Below are 13,236 nucleotides of genomic sequence, written 5' to 3'. Positions count from 1 at the left end.
GAAAGCCGATAATAATATCATGTGGACATTGGACAAATACCCTACGGAACGCATTTCGTCGCGTCCGACGTCCTCTACACCGAAACGAAATAGTTTCATCGATACCGTGAATACACATATCATTATAATCTAAAATAATAATTGTTGACTAAGGCTGTGTTATGCCACAATAACCGGCTACATATAATATGATTATAAATTATAATATTTTCATAATAATATAAAATAAATACCTACAATATAATTTATCAAAAAAATACGTTGACACCACGTTTCTTAACATGAAATCGTGCTGGTTTTCGACCGAAGTCGAATGCACACAGTGTTTTAGTAGTGAACATTATACGATAATAATAATAATTATTTTTTCTTATAGGTAAGACAAAAATAATATTATTGATAATCTATGGAATTCCTCTGGAATTATATCTGCCGTTGAAATCCCAAACCGGTATAATATCGTGACATCATTGGAACGGGCGTCCCCTATATCAAATTACACACGGGGACCATCGCATAATCCAGTACGTATTTTGTTTATGCTTCCACTTTAATAATTAATAATCGTACTACTTCGATTCGAGACAAAACGTCCAAATGAGATGTCCAGCGCATCCGGTCAATGCAATGGTAATATTATACGTTATATAATTAATAATTATGTGTTCTTTTAGAATTCGAAGGCGTACCTAACCAATGATGTGCAACTTAACCGCAGAAATTGTATGGCGTGCTCTATGAGTATAATTTTTATATCAACTCGTAAACTTGTATCTCTTGCTCGGATAATATTATTTGCCAAGGTGTTTCAAATACAACTTGATATATTTACACGCGCATAGTCACTAAAACGCGAAAACTACATTTGTTTTTGTTAAAGTATAATAATATAATATGCAAGTTTAGTGTTAACAGTGTGTAATCATATATTTATATTTTATATAATAATAACTATAATGATCGAATTATAGTTATTATTATTAATTTTTAAAACTGTAATTGTTAGTAACACTTTAAAAAATACAAAAATGTGTTGAACTTGAATTGATCCTTTATCCATTTAAGTTGAGCAATTATTGCTAATTTATATTTTTATTTCTATTCAACCATAATAAATTGTTCTATCCATATAAAGTTAAACTCTTTTTAACATTAAAATACACCAACTGTTAAGATTTATTAATTATTTCTTCAATATTATTTTACTATCAACTATATTTTAGCTAACAAGGATAAAAATTATCAAAAATAACGATAAATATAATAAAAATAAAGATTATAAATATTGACAGCACAAGCGATCGATCAAATTGAAGAATTTAATAAATTGTTATTAAAACTAATTTCATTCCGTTGATTTATATAATATTATATTGTTATAATATGAAAAATCATTGAAAATCTATGATAAATAGAACATTGGCTATGTAAGTTTTTTTTTATAAATTTAATGAATTCTTTAAAACATCATCAATGAATTGTATTTAATACCATTAATAAATCAATTTTTTCACTTAAAAAAAATAAATTAATAATATTAATTACTATTTAGGTTGTATACATTTTGTAAACTTGAACAAATATTATTTATTGTCTTAAAAAATTAATGTAGTTTAATTAAAAATGATTTGGATCATAAACAAATATTTTTTTATATTCTGAAAATATTTTATATTATTATTATTGTATACATTTCTTATCAATTCATCCTATTATTTATTGTTTTTATAAGGTACAAATAAAGTCAACTAATTTTTTTTTTTTTTTTTTAATATATAGCCTAATAATTAATTAAAATTTAAAATAATTTATTTTATACATTTTAAATTACAGATAAATTTAATTATAAAAGATCAGAATGCTTTAGATGATTAGACGAAACAATCAAATTAGTTTTGACAAAATTATTTGCATATATGCAGATGTATATTATGTAGATGTTTAAAATTTTTATATACATAAACCCAAACAAAATCATACACAATAACATTAAACTATAGAACATTTTGATTAATAAATTTAAATAATTAATTATTTTGATTTTTTCAAAGGCTATAGAGGTCCAAATCCAAAAACAATATCACGCTACATCAAACAAGTTAAGTATTCATTTATCATCAAAAGGTATCCATTATATTTTACACAATCGATGTCATTTTTTAGCCGAAGCGATTTGTATAATAAGTTACCACTTATTTAATCTTTACCACAGTTGGCTTAAAACGCATTGAACTGTCAAAAAAATCAATTCATTTTAAATATCTTCGCGATCTCTTATCTTACTCCGACAATACAATCGTATTCAATATAATACAATGACATTTCAACTTCGGAGTCGGGACTAAATTGTGGTATATAATTTTCCAATGTCTTTTATTCAATTATGATGGCAACATTATTAATGCCCATCCAGCCGTATCGGTTTTGTCAGCAATTCGCGTCGCATTGTTATTTCGAATGATCACACGTTGATGTCGAAGACTTAAACAAATATTCCGCGGACGAAGGTGAAATAAAAAATAACTTCGTACGATTAGTCATTGCTTTTGACAGGCACACATTATTATTTATATTGTTAATATTTTAATATACTACGTATGTGCACACGTATAAACAACATAATATTATATAATGGTGCGCGTATAGGACACTTATATATTATTACCTTTATCATTATTCTTAAAGGCGTATAATATGTTTATTCTCGGCCGACGACAGACTCAAGCAAACGGGGTAAACAGTATACAGCGTGTATACAATACTATTTTAGCCACTCAAGTGAATAATTGTGATTTGATATTTAAACACACTGATGGCAGGTCGCATAAAATTGTTCTTTAAATGTATTAAATGAAATTATTCGTTCGTCTAAATGTTTGTATTGATATAAATTTAACTGAAGATGACAATTCGATTTTTTATTTTACAAAATCTAAGATATAACCTAAATACGATTTATTCCTATCACGATACTCGTTCCGTGTTAGAATAATCTCCACGTATATAGTAAATTCTGACATACGTTATTAAATAACTGAAATGATGAACAAATGACACACGCAACTGCCCAAAAAAAGATCATTTGTAGACAATTTTTAAGTTTAACAAATAAAAAGTAAAAAAGTTCATTTCACTATTATTTTTTATTTGACACACGGGTGTAGAAAGGTTTGACATCCTATAGCTATGTTACAATATCATACATATCTTAATATTGTATGTGTATATGTAACACTGTTATAATTTGAAATTAGGCACGTTACGTAATATAGTTTGTTTTGTTATGTACACGCCAATTATACCTAAAAATTATAATCCTCCAAAACAAAATGTACGTACGAGTAACATTTTACGGTAAACTCGACAGGGAAAACAAATACACGACAAACTTTAGAAACATATGACCAGATCAACCAAAATACAGTAACTATATTATGATCTCTGCGGAACACCTATTATTTGGCGTACCAACAATCAGTCATTTATATCAAATGTTTTTTGAAAAATCCCCGATAAACACATTTACCTCGAATATGTTCCATGTAGTGCCAAAAATAATCAAGAGGTTGCTCAAAGGCCACTTTGGTCTAAATACGTCACACACTAAATAATATTTACATGTTATGGATAATACATAATACATTTTACACTAAAGGTTAGTATATTAACTATTTTAAAAAATATTTTTTTTCATTTTAATTCATCTGATTTATTTATTTTCTAAATAAATGATTATTAAAAATGTTATAATATCAATGTGGGTGAGTGTGACACAGGTATATTTATTGAAAACACCTATTTAATTAACTCATTTTTAATTGAGATGAGTAAATATTTTCTCCGTTAATAATGTTATTATAACAAATAAATTATTACTTGAGGTTATAATAACTAACTATTCGTATTAATCAATAATTAACTAACTCTAACCAACTCGAGTTCATTTTTTTCATAATATAAATCTATCCGTTTTTGGACTCGCGTGTATATTATAAGTTATATCGTATTATAATGGTAATAATAACAATATTATTATTATATTATAGTCGTGTGTATTGCACATAAAACGCAATCGTCTCATACCTTCACATACGTGCATAATAATATATATATACCTATCTGGTATTCAAATACGTAAACACAGTATACCTGTTCAAATGATATACCAGCGCCGTACACCCCGGGGATGACGCTCAAGGACTTGGTGGCATTTATTATGTAACTTTATATACATACACAACGCGTCTGCAAATGGGCTGCAATAGGTATACGACGCGCACGCGTGTGTGTGTACTTATAATAATATGTACACAACATTATGGTAGTCGTTATTGTAATATTGTGTAGGTCGTAGGTAGGTACACATATACGTGTTTAATATGTCTTAGACGCGCGGGTAAATATGATTTTGAATAATTTCTCGTTTTGTGGGGAAATAATATATTATCACGAGACCATTTTTTAAAATCAACAATAAATTAACAGACACACACACACACACGCGCGCGCGCACCAATTCATTATAATATTATGTATTATAACAAATGATAATAAAACTCTTGACGAAAATCCCGGCGCACCCGAATTACTTGCATCGCGTAACCATCATCCGGCCGTAATATTATGTATGTATAAAATAATGCCACGCCGAGATCGCCGGATACCGATAGGTAGCATGGTAGGTACCTCTCTCTCCGTACACGCGTTCCCGAAACAAAAAACAAATCGATCTTCGCGTGTGTCTCGCGATGATAAATGTTTTTGTATTACAATATATAATATCGTTATGCACCGGCATTATGTATATCCCTAATACATTATAACATTATAGATATGTATGTCATTACTGCACCCGATCGATTTGTTCAATGTTTTATTTTTTTTTTTTTGCTTTTAATATAATATTATAATACCACGTTAAAACGTTAAATAGTTATTTATCCAAATACTCGTCGTTGTGATTTTATGATTAAAATTATAAAATTTTTATAAAAAATGTCCTAGTGTATATATTCATTATATTATGCTTAAATGCGTTCCTATATGAGCGCCGCATTATGTCTAGGCAATGATTGTTTCCCCACCCTCGAGTATACAATATTATGTGTCTAGTATACGATTACTAAAAAATATTTAATTATCATACGTAGAAAATAATGCTTTAGAAACCTTACTAAGTCAAATACCAGTCCTGGATAAAGCTTTAAGAGATAACAGTGAGATTTAAAAATGCTCATATATTATTATGCATAGTATACCTATTTAAAAATATTTGAAATATTTTTTAGTGTAATTAAATTTTAAATACTCAATGGAAAATACATTTGAATAGTTTAAAGTATTTAAATACGAATGCATTAAAAATATGAATAATAAAAACAGCTCTTTACGTTATTGTATACCTATCGACATAATATCGCGCTATAGAAAACAGATAATGCAATACCAATAAGTTTGTACGAAATTTTATTACGGCGTCGTAATAACATTAATAACATCAATATCCGTTTGCATTATGAACCGATCAGCAATAACTGTACGCATATTCAGTGGTCGACAAGTTTTCAATTGCCGTATTAATTTTATTGTCATTATTTTATGACCTGTAGTTGTAATTTTCAATGAGCACAAGATAAAAAATGTCGATAACTCGTTTTGTATAGAAAAACGGCGTAGGGTGCAGAGTGTAGGTAGGTACATAGTGAAACAAACAAACAATCCTCTCCAGAGAATATATAGCATAAATATATATTATATAGGTCAAACCGGTAGTATACATATATATCTATATAATGCACGAGTGTCCCGACGATCGCTCCAAAACGACAATATATAATATATTTATGTACAATGGCAATCGATCAATCAATCCGGCTGTCGTCCTGTGTTATATTGACAACGCCGCGGGATTAGGAATCTGTCCACCGAAAGATCCATTATATAAAATATATGTTAAACGCGTATATAACACCGAACACGATAATAATATACTACAATATATATATATTGTATACTACAATATATATATATATATATATATATAGGTAGGTACGCCTATAAAAACTGTATAGGTTAAGAATAATATGATGTGATCATGGGTGGGCGACCGAACTATACTTTAATATAAATCGAATTGGTAAGAAAAAATTAATTTGCATTGGGTTACAAGTTCTTCTAGTGTTACGACTACTGAACCAGATTTTTTTTGCATTAATGTAATTATATGTATAAAAATAAAATAAAAAAATAACTCGTATGTTGTTTAATATATTATTTAAAAGTTATTTGAGTAAATTCAAAAATCTTAATTTGTGCAATTTATTGCTATACTTATATATTTTACTGTCATAGAAATGATTTAGTCTGAAACATATACAAACTATTGCTTGTTTGGCCACATCGAAAGTCCTTCCAAAAACTACCGTCGTCATTTTAATGATTTAAATTTAATGTAGGTACCTAAATAAATTATGTCTTGAGTCTTGCACCCTAATTAACTAGAATTCGAAAACTTCCTAAAAACCCTTGACAAATCCAAAACCCAAAACATTATAGTATACATAGTCCAAATGTTTTCTTTTTAAACTATACTGGTTAACTTGAAACCCGAATAAATATTTATCGTAATTATATTTATAGAAATTAACTTTAATTTATAACTAGAAACTTTCAATTAAATCTAAGTTAAGTTTATTTATAAACAATAAACATAATTAAATAAGGAATTATTATATTTATGTCATCATTAGCCATTGTTGTTCAATAAAAATAACTTATTGTTTATACTATGGGCATTTAATAAAAATATTTATGCAAGCAAAAAATAAATGAGTACGATTTTTGAAAAAAATATGATATAGGTACGTATCCGATATTACATTTATTATATTTTCGCTATTAATTTTATGATTTTAAACGTATTGGGTATATTAAAAATAAAAATATAACTTAAATTGATTGTTAGTTTCTATTAAATTATTAATTTAACTGAATTATAATAATATTAATTTAATCATACTAACTTTAAACTTGTTTTTTAATTTATTCCCATTAACCTAACTTGACTCAGTCAAAATATATCAAGAACTTTCTTATAGCCTATCCAAAACCCAAATAATTAATTAAATGCAATGGCTTTGTCTATAATATCAGTTTGAAGGATAATATAAAAATAGAGTTCACAGCGATGACTGGAGAGTTAGAAGAAGATCCTGATAAAATTATTTTATACAATAAATTATGAAATAATAAAAGATCTATTTTTTGTACTCCCACGTACATGTACATTTTTCCTTTATAACACTATATAGTGCATTATATTTTAATATAAAGTGATAATTTGAAAATAAATACGTCCCCTTTTTAATATCGATGTTTAATGAGCGTTCTGATACGGTGTGGTTATGTATAATATTATAATATGGTAAATTACTATTTTTATTTTTTTCATTTTTTTTCACGCCTTGTTTCGCCGGAACATTAAAACCCGTTGAATAATTTTAACTGTGCTATATAATTATACGAACCCATACAATTTACATGATATTCAACTTTATACATATTATATATATACGTATTTTATACATTACAATTATTATTATTATCATAGTAATTTAGCGAGAGATTTTTACCTAGATTTGAAGTCTCGAAAAACAAGTTTATGGCACCTAAGGTAATTAATCAAAATCACAAAAATAAAACGTGTTATCTCAAAACGAAAAATTACCTCTCATGAATAATAAAAACTAAAAAAAAATCACTCAATATGAACGAATATAAAAGTAAAACCGTTGCTTTGGTTTCCTACATTATACCTAATGATAACAACATATAACACGCGTTCTATTATACGATCACGATATTAATTAATCAACTCGTTATGTTCGATCGATGAATTACTGACACGCGGCCGTTACAATAATACGATAATGCACTGTTATACATAATAGGTAACGACGCGTCAATCTAGATTAAACAGTTCAACTGATGACCATGGTATTATACAGGGATCGGCAATTAGTATTTACAAAAGGGGGTCTGGATAGAGACTGAATAACGACAAGAAAAACACTATTCTAAATACTAGTTGGTCGGTGTATATTTGAATTGTGAACTTCCGAAAAGGGCTCATATCTATGAGTATTAAATAGATAATATTGAATCGTAAAACACATAGATATGATTTTTTTTTATTAAAAGATTTGACTTGTTGTAAAAATTCGACATCTTAAAGTATAGACTATTATGAAACGTTATATCAACACAAAATAATATTCTTGGAAATAGATTTTATTAAAAAAACGATTGAAAGAGATTTTGGTTTCAAGTCCTTTTTTTAAATACATTAAAAGGCGTTTGTGATTTTAGCATTGAATCACATATGAGCGAGGTGCGTCCTTTGTCTTAATGAAAAAATGTAAAACAATTAATTTTGATAAAAACTCGAGGTGGGCCATTTTAAAAATTCACATTAATTTAATTTTGTGTAAAAAGTAAATCCTGTAATAATATTAACTATACAATTTCGTCATCGACAAAATATTTAAAAAAAAGACTTAGACTTAGACTAAGACTTATGTTTTCTTAGAAAAAATACGAGTATCTTATGCATACTAAAAATACATCAACTTTAAATTACATGTTAAAAATGTAGCTTATTATTTTTAAACTTTACGAATGATGCGAACGATGAAAAAAAACGTTTTCACCAATTATAGAAGAAACTAAAAACTAATTATTATTAAATTTTTTACTCGAAATATCAAAAACGATACATGACCCAACCTAACCAAGTGTGATTTTGAAACTAAAAACGAATTTGAAATTATACTTATTTTTACATTATGAAATATTTTGATTTATACATCAATATGATGATCATATGCATATGAAATATCTGTTGCAGATACCTCCAATATGAATAATAATTAGATTTAGTTATAGAATTCATAATATCAATAATTGTGGCAATTGGTTTGCTCATATTTGGTCCCATGTGACTGATATAATATTATGTTGTTCGGTAAGGTCTTCCGCTGATCTTCTCTCCGTTTATTTGCATTCTTTTTTTCTTTTCTACCTATATATATATATATTTATTTGATTGTTATTTGCACTCTACATGATTGGCACATAGGTAATAATAGTTGTTCATTTTTCATAATTTATCGATATCTACGCCTGTGAGTATTATTGTATGTTTGCCTAATTCGTTTAGTTTGTTGAATATTATTTTTTCTTTTTATTTTCTTCATTTTTCTAAAAGTATAGCTGCCATTGGAGTAAATCAATAAAATATAGGAAAGTACCTATATAATATGACAATATTTGTTTTGTATCAGCAGCTAATATTGTAGGTACGTGGCTGAAAATGTTATATTTAAAGTGTTTATATGTATTTTGTATAGAACGACTGAGCTAAAAAATATAAAATTTAAATTTACTTGTGTGTTTTGATACAGGTACAAATAAAATTATCTTAATTATTATAATAATATTATACACACACTGTGTAAGTATTATCACCACTCGACCAGAAATTTGAAAAACGGCAATTTAATAATCATAACACTATAATAGTATAGGTAATAATATATCAATGATTTTAAATTGTCTATTTCTACCTATTCTGCGTATACGGGGTGATAACTGATAATATGTATAATAAATATATTGTGCTTGTGAAGTTTATGAAATATTATAAATGTTACGGGTAATGTAAGTTATATCCATGTATGCATAAGTATGTAATATATAAATTATTAATACATATATATATTCATTATACGGTTGTACACATTAACCCACGGTGTTCTGTAGATAATGTATTAATAATCCTATTAACTCAGGCACTGAGATACTCACCGTTAAACGTAAAAATATATTACTTTCTTTAAATGTAAATTAATTGTGTTGGTATAATTTTCAACACGCCAAACACTTGAAATGGTTCAATTATCCTGTCGTTACTCATTATATTTAAAAAAAAAGCCAAATCATACCTACAGAAGAAAAAATGTATTAATTAGATTATTATCGAATAATTATTTTGTCGTACATTTTGTTAAAGTGTGATGGACTTATTGTACTTAATCCACACAGCCGTAGTTGTAATGTATACATCATTCGTCTTTCGTATACTTTAACTTAACATGAACATTATATATACGCTATGTCATATTGAAACCTACCATTATTAATCAATACGCAATCAGAATTTTTTCAAGGAAGGGGGTCAATGCTTCGTCTGATGTATCGAACGTTACGAAACGTTCTTCATATAGTTGTGTAATTTTTTTTTCTTGTCATAATGCGAAACAAATATCCTTTATACGACACAAACAGCTAGCAGATATCAGACATTGTATTTTAATCGTGTTTATCTGCAGTCTTCAGTATACAACTTTATAGCCAAATCGGTGAATTGATATGTTATATTATAATATATAATATAATATGCTTATATACTCGTAATTATTGTCAAGTTTTTATTTTCAATCGTTCAATACTAATTTTTTAGTGAGTATTTCCAACTAAAGTTCATTTTTTTAATCAATGTGCTGTTATCCAAATTTATTACATCTCATAATATAATATTGCTATATATCGCTACGGCGCGTAATATTGTCCATTTGGAGGGGAGGTGTGATAAAATACAAATCGAAAATAACGAATACAAAATAAAAACTATTTTGTTAAAACAGCGAAATGATAAATATTACAACTACATTAAATAGTGGTTATTACATGACGTGTTTAATTTTCATTGAGGTGTACATTGTATTTTACTCAAATGAAATACCTAATATTTTGTTACTATCAAGTTCAATATTTCCTTTATAGATGAAGGAATTAAAATGTTTATAGACGTAATTAAATCAGTTTCCAAAAATCTACGGATGGTCAGATTTAGTTGAGTATTACTAAATATTATAAGTGCATAGAACATAATATTAGTATTGTATTGAATTTGTTTAGTTATGAAAGTTAATATAGATGTAGTATATACAGTTATAGTAGAAGATAAAATAAATGTTTTCCTTATAAAATTGCTATCGGGTGTTTAACACTAACAAAAACCACAATTATTACCTATTTATATAAAGTGAAGCGTTCGACCTCACGAACAGCTAGTAGTTTTTAATGTCTTTTAAAATGAACGATTTGTGAAATGAAATACATAATATACAGTTGTAAACTTACAAACAGCAGTACCTAGCTAAATCATAAATAATAAATGTAATAGAAGTATATTATTAGTGAAGAACCGGGAAAAGTCACTATTAACTATTTGGTTTTGAGTTTTGAGTGTACTCTCTTGAGTAGGTCACTGGAATAGACGTGTTAAATTTGAATTTAATGACCAATGCTTTTGTAAACAAATAACGATGAAATGAAATAATAAAATAGTTTGTTAATAACTTAACTATTTTGCATCAATTTAAAACCAACTTATTCCCAAAACCGCCGGTTTTGAATATTTTTACACTATCTGGAAAAAAAATATTTTTCATAGAACGTAGAAACTATATAACTAGATAAATACAACGTTGTGTTTGCTATAGTAACTGCATATATGTCTTGTATTGTCGACGAATAATAAAAGAGGCGAGCGCACGTTCGTCGATCCACTCTGTATATACGCGTCGTTACGGCGGTACCATTAAGTACACACATCGGACGGTCGGCGGTCGCGGACGGAACGGAAATCCGATTTTCCGCCGATCGCCGGACTTCCGGGGGCGCGTTTTCGCGGGCGTTCGCGAGATAAGGACGCGTCGTCGCGCGCGTGGAAGAGGAGACGGGCGTGGTCTGGACCACGTCTCGCACCGCAGCCGTGATCGGTCGCCCCGGCAACGCGATCCACCGCCGCCGCGACTTTTCTCATCTCCTCCCGCGCAGACAGAAAATATATATACGCGGCGTATCGGTGTGTGTGTGTGTGTGCGTATATATATATAATCTGTTCGCACCGCAACAAGCGTCAAGTCCTTCGCCACCGAGACACGGTCGGCTGCTGCAAAAAGGCCACTCTCACTCGCCCCGCCGGAAACCCCCCCTCCCCTCTCACGCGCTCACGTCTTCGCTCGCGATCCCCGGACGCTCTGCGGTTGCTAGTGATGGCTGGCAGTGCTGCTGGCTCGCGGCAGTGGCGGCGTCCCTGCAGGACTCCGCCCGTCGGACCGGCGATGGGGTTCGCGGGCGTTTTACTCGAACTCGCCCGAGCGTATGTCTCTGCAGGATGCTGTGTATACACTGCAAACGCCGTATAATACAATAATAACGTTCTCGATCCCCGAACGCCCCCCCGCACTAACTCACGGCTCTTCCGCGCGACGTTATTTCGACTCGCTCTATACTCGAGTTCGCGGTGACATTTCCATCAGCGCTGCTATATCGCACGCCACCGCCGCCGCCGCCGCCGTTCAACGCCCGACAGCCCACCGCCGACGGACGGACGTGGCGACGACCGCGTTACGCGCGATACCGCCTGTCCGCCGTCATTTATATTATAAACCGTAATGTTATTATATCAAGCCACGCGTCGTCGGCCCGAATCACAATATAATAATATCGTTTTGTAGTTATTTTGTATTATTGTAACTGCAGAAACGGCTAAACAAATTAATATAGTGCCCGCCGCCTTGCCGAAACACTGTTGTAATATTAATAATATTTGCATACGGGTTGATTCGACTCGCGTGATGATCATTGCGGTGGACTTGGGGAGCCAACAGCCCATCAAGCCCCCCCCCCCCCTAAATATAATCGCAAGAGTGTTAAAATTGTGTGTAAGCTATGAATTATGGAAATAAAATATAATTAGGTAGTTATTTTATTTTAAATATTTGGTTCGGTACAATATTGTTTTAATATTAAACAAAATATTTGTTAAAAATTACCTACGAGAACTTCTCGCCGAGAAGGGTGTGGAAGCGAAGCACAGATTCGAAGAACAGAACAGATTTTTAAATATACTACTTAAACGTCATTTTATCGAATAATTACTGTTTTAGATCATTTATGGAGTGTCTGATGGGTTGTGACAATACAATCATTTTTTTTTCAAATGATAACCACATTGTTAACTGTAAATATTGTTAATAAGTTGAATTTTATAAACATTTTACGTATTTATGTATAACGTACATGATTTGAAAATTATATTTGTTACAAAAATATATTGGCCTTTTATATATAAAAAAAAAGATTGAGTATAGAAAATAAGTACTTAAT

This window comes from Rhopalosiphum padi, chromosome 3 (genome assembly GCF_020882245.1).
Source record: "Rhopalosiphum padi isolate XX-2018 chromosome 3, ASM2088224v1, whole genome shotgun sequence".
Classification (NCBI taxonomy): Eukaryota; Metazoa; Arthropoda; class Insecta; order Hemiptera; family Aphididae; genus Rhopalosiphum; species Rhopalosiphum padi.
The sequence above is the reverse complement of the archived record's forward strand: the minus strand, read 5'-3'. Positions refer to the sequence as shown.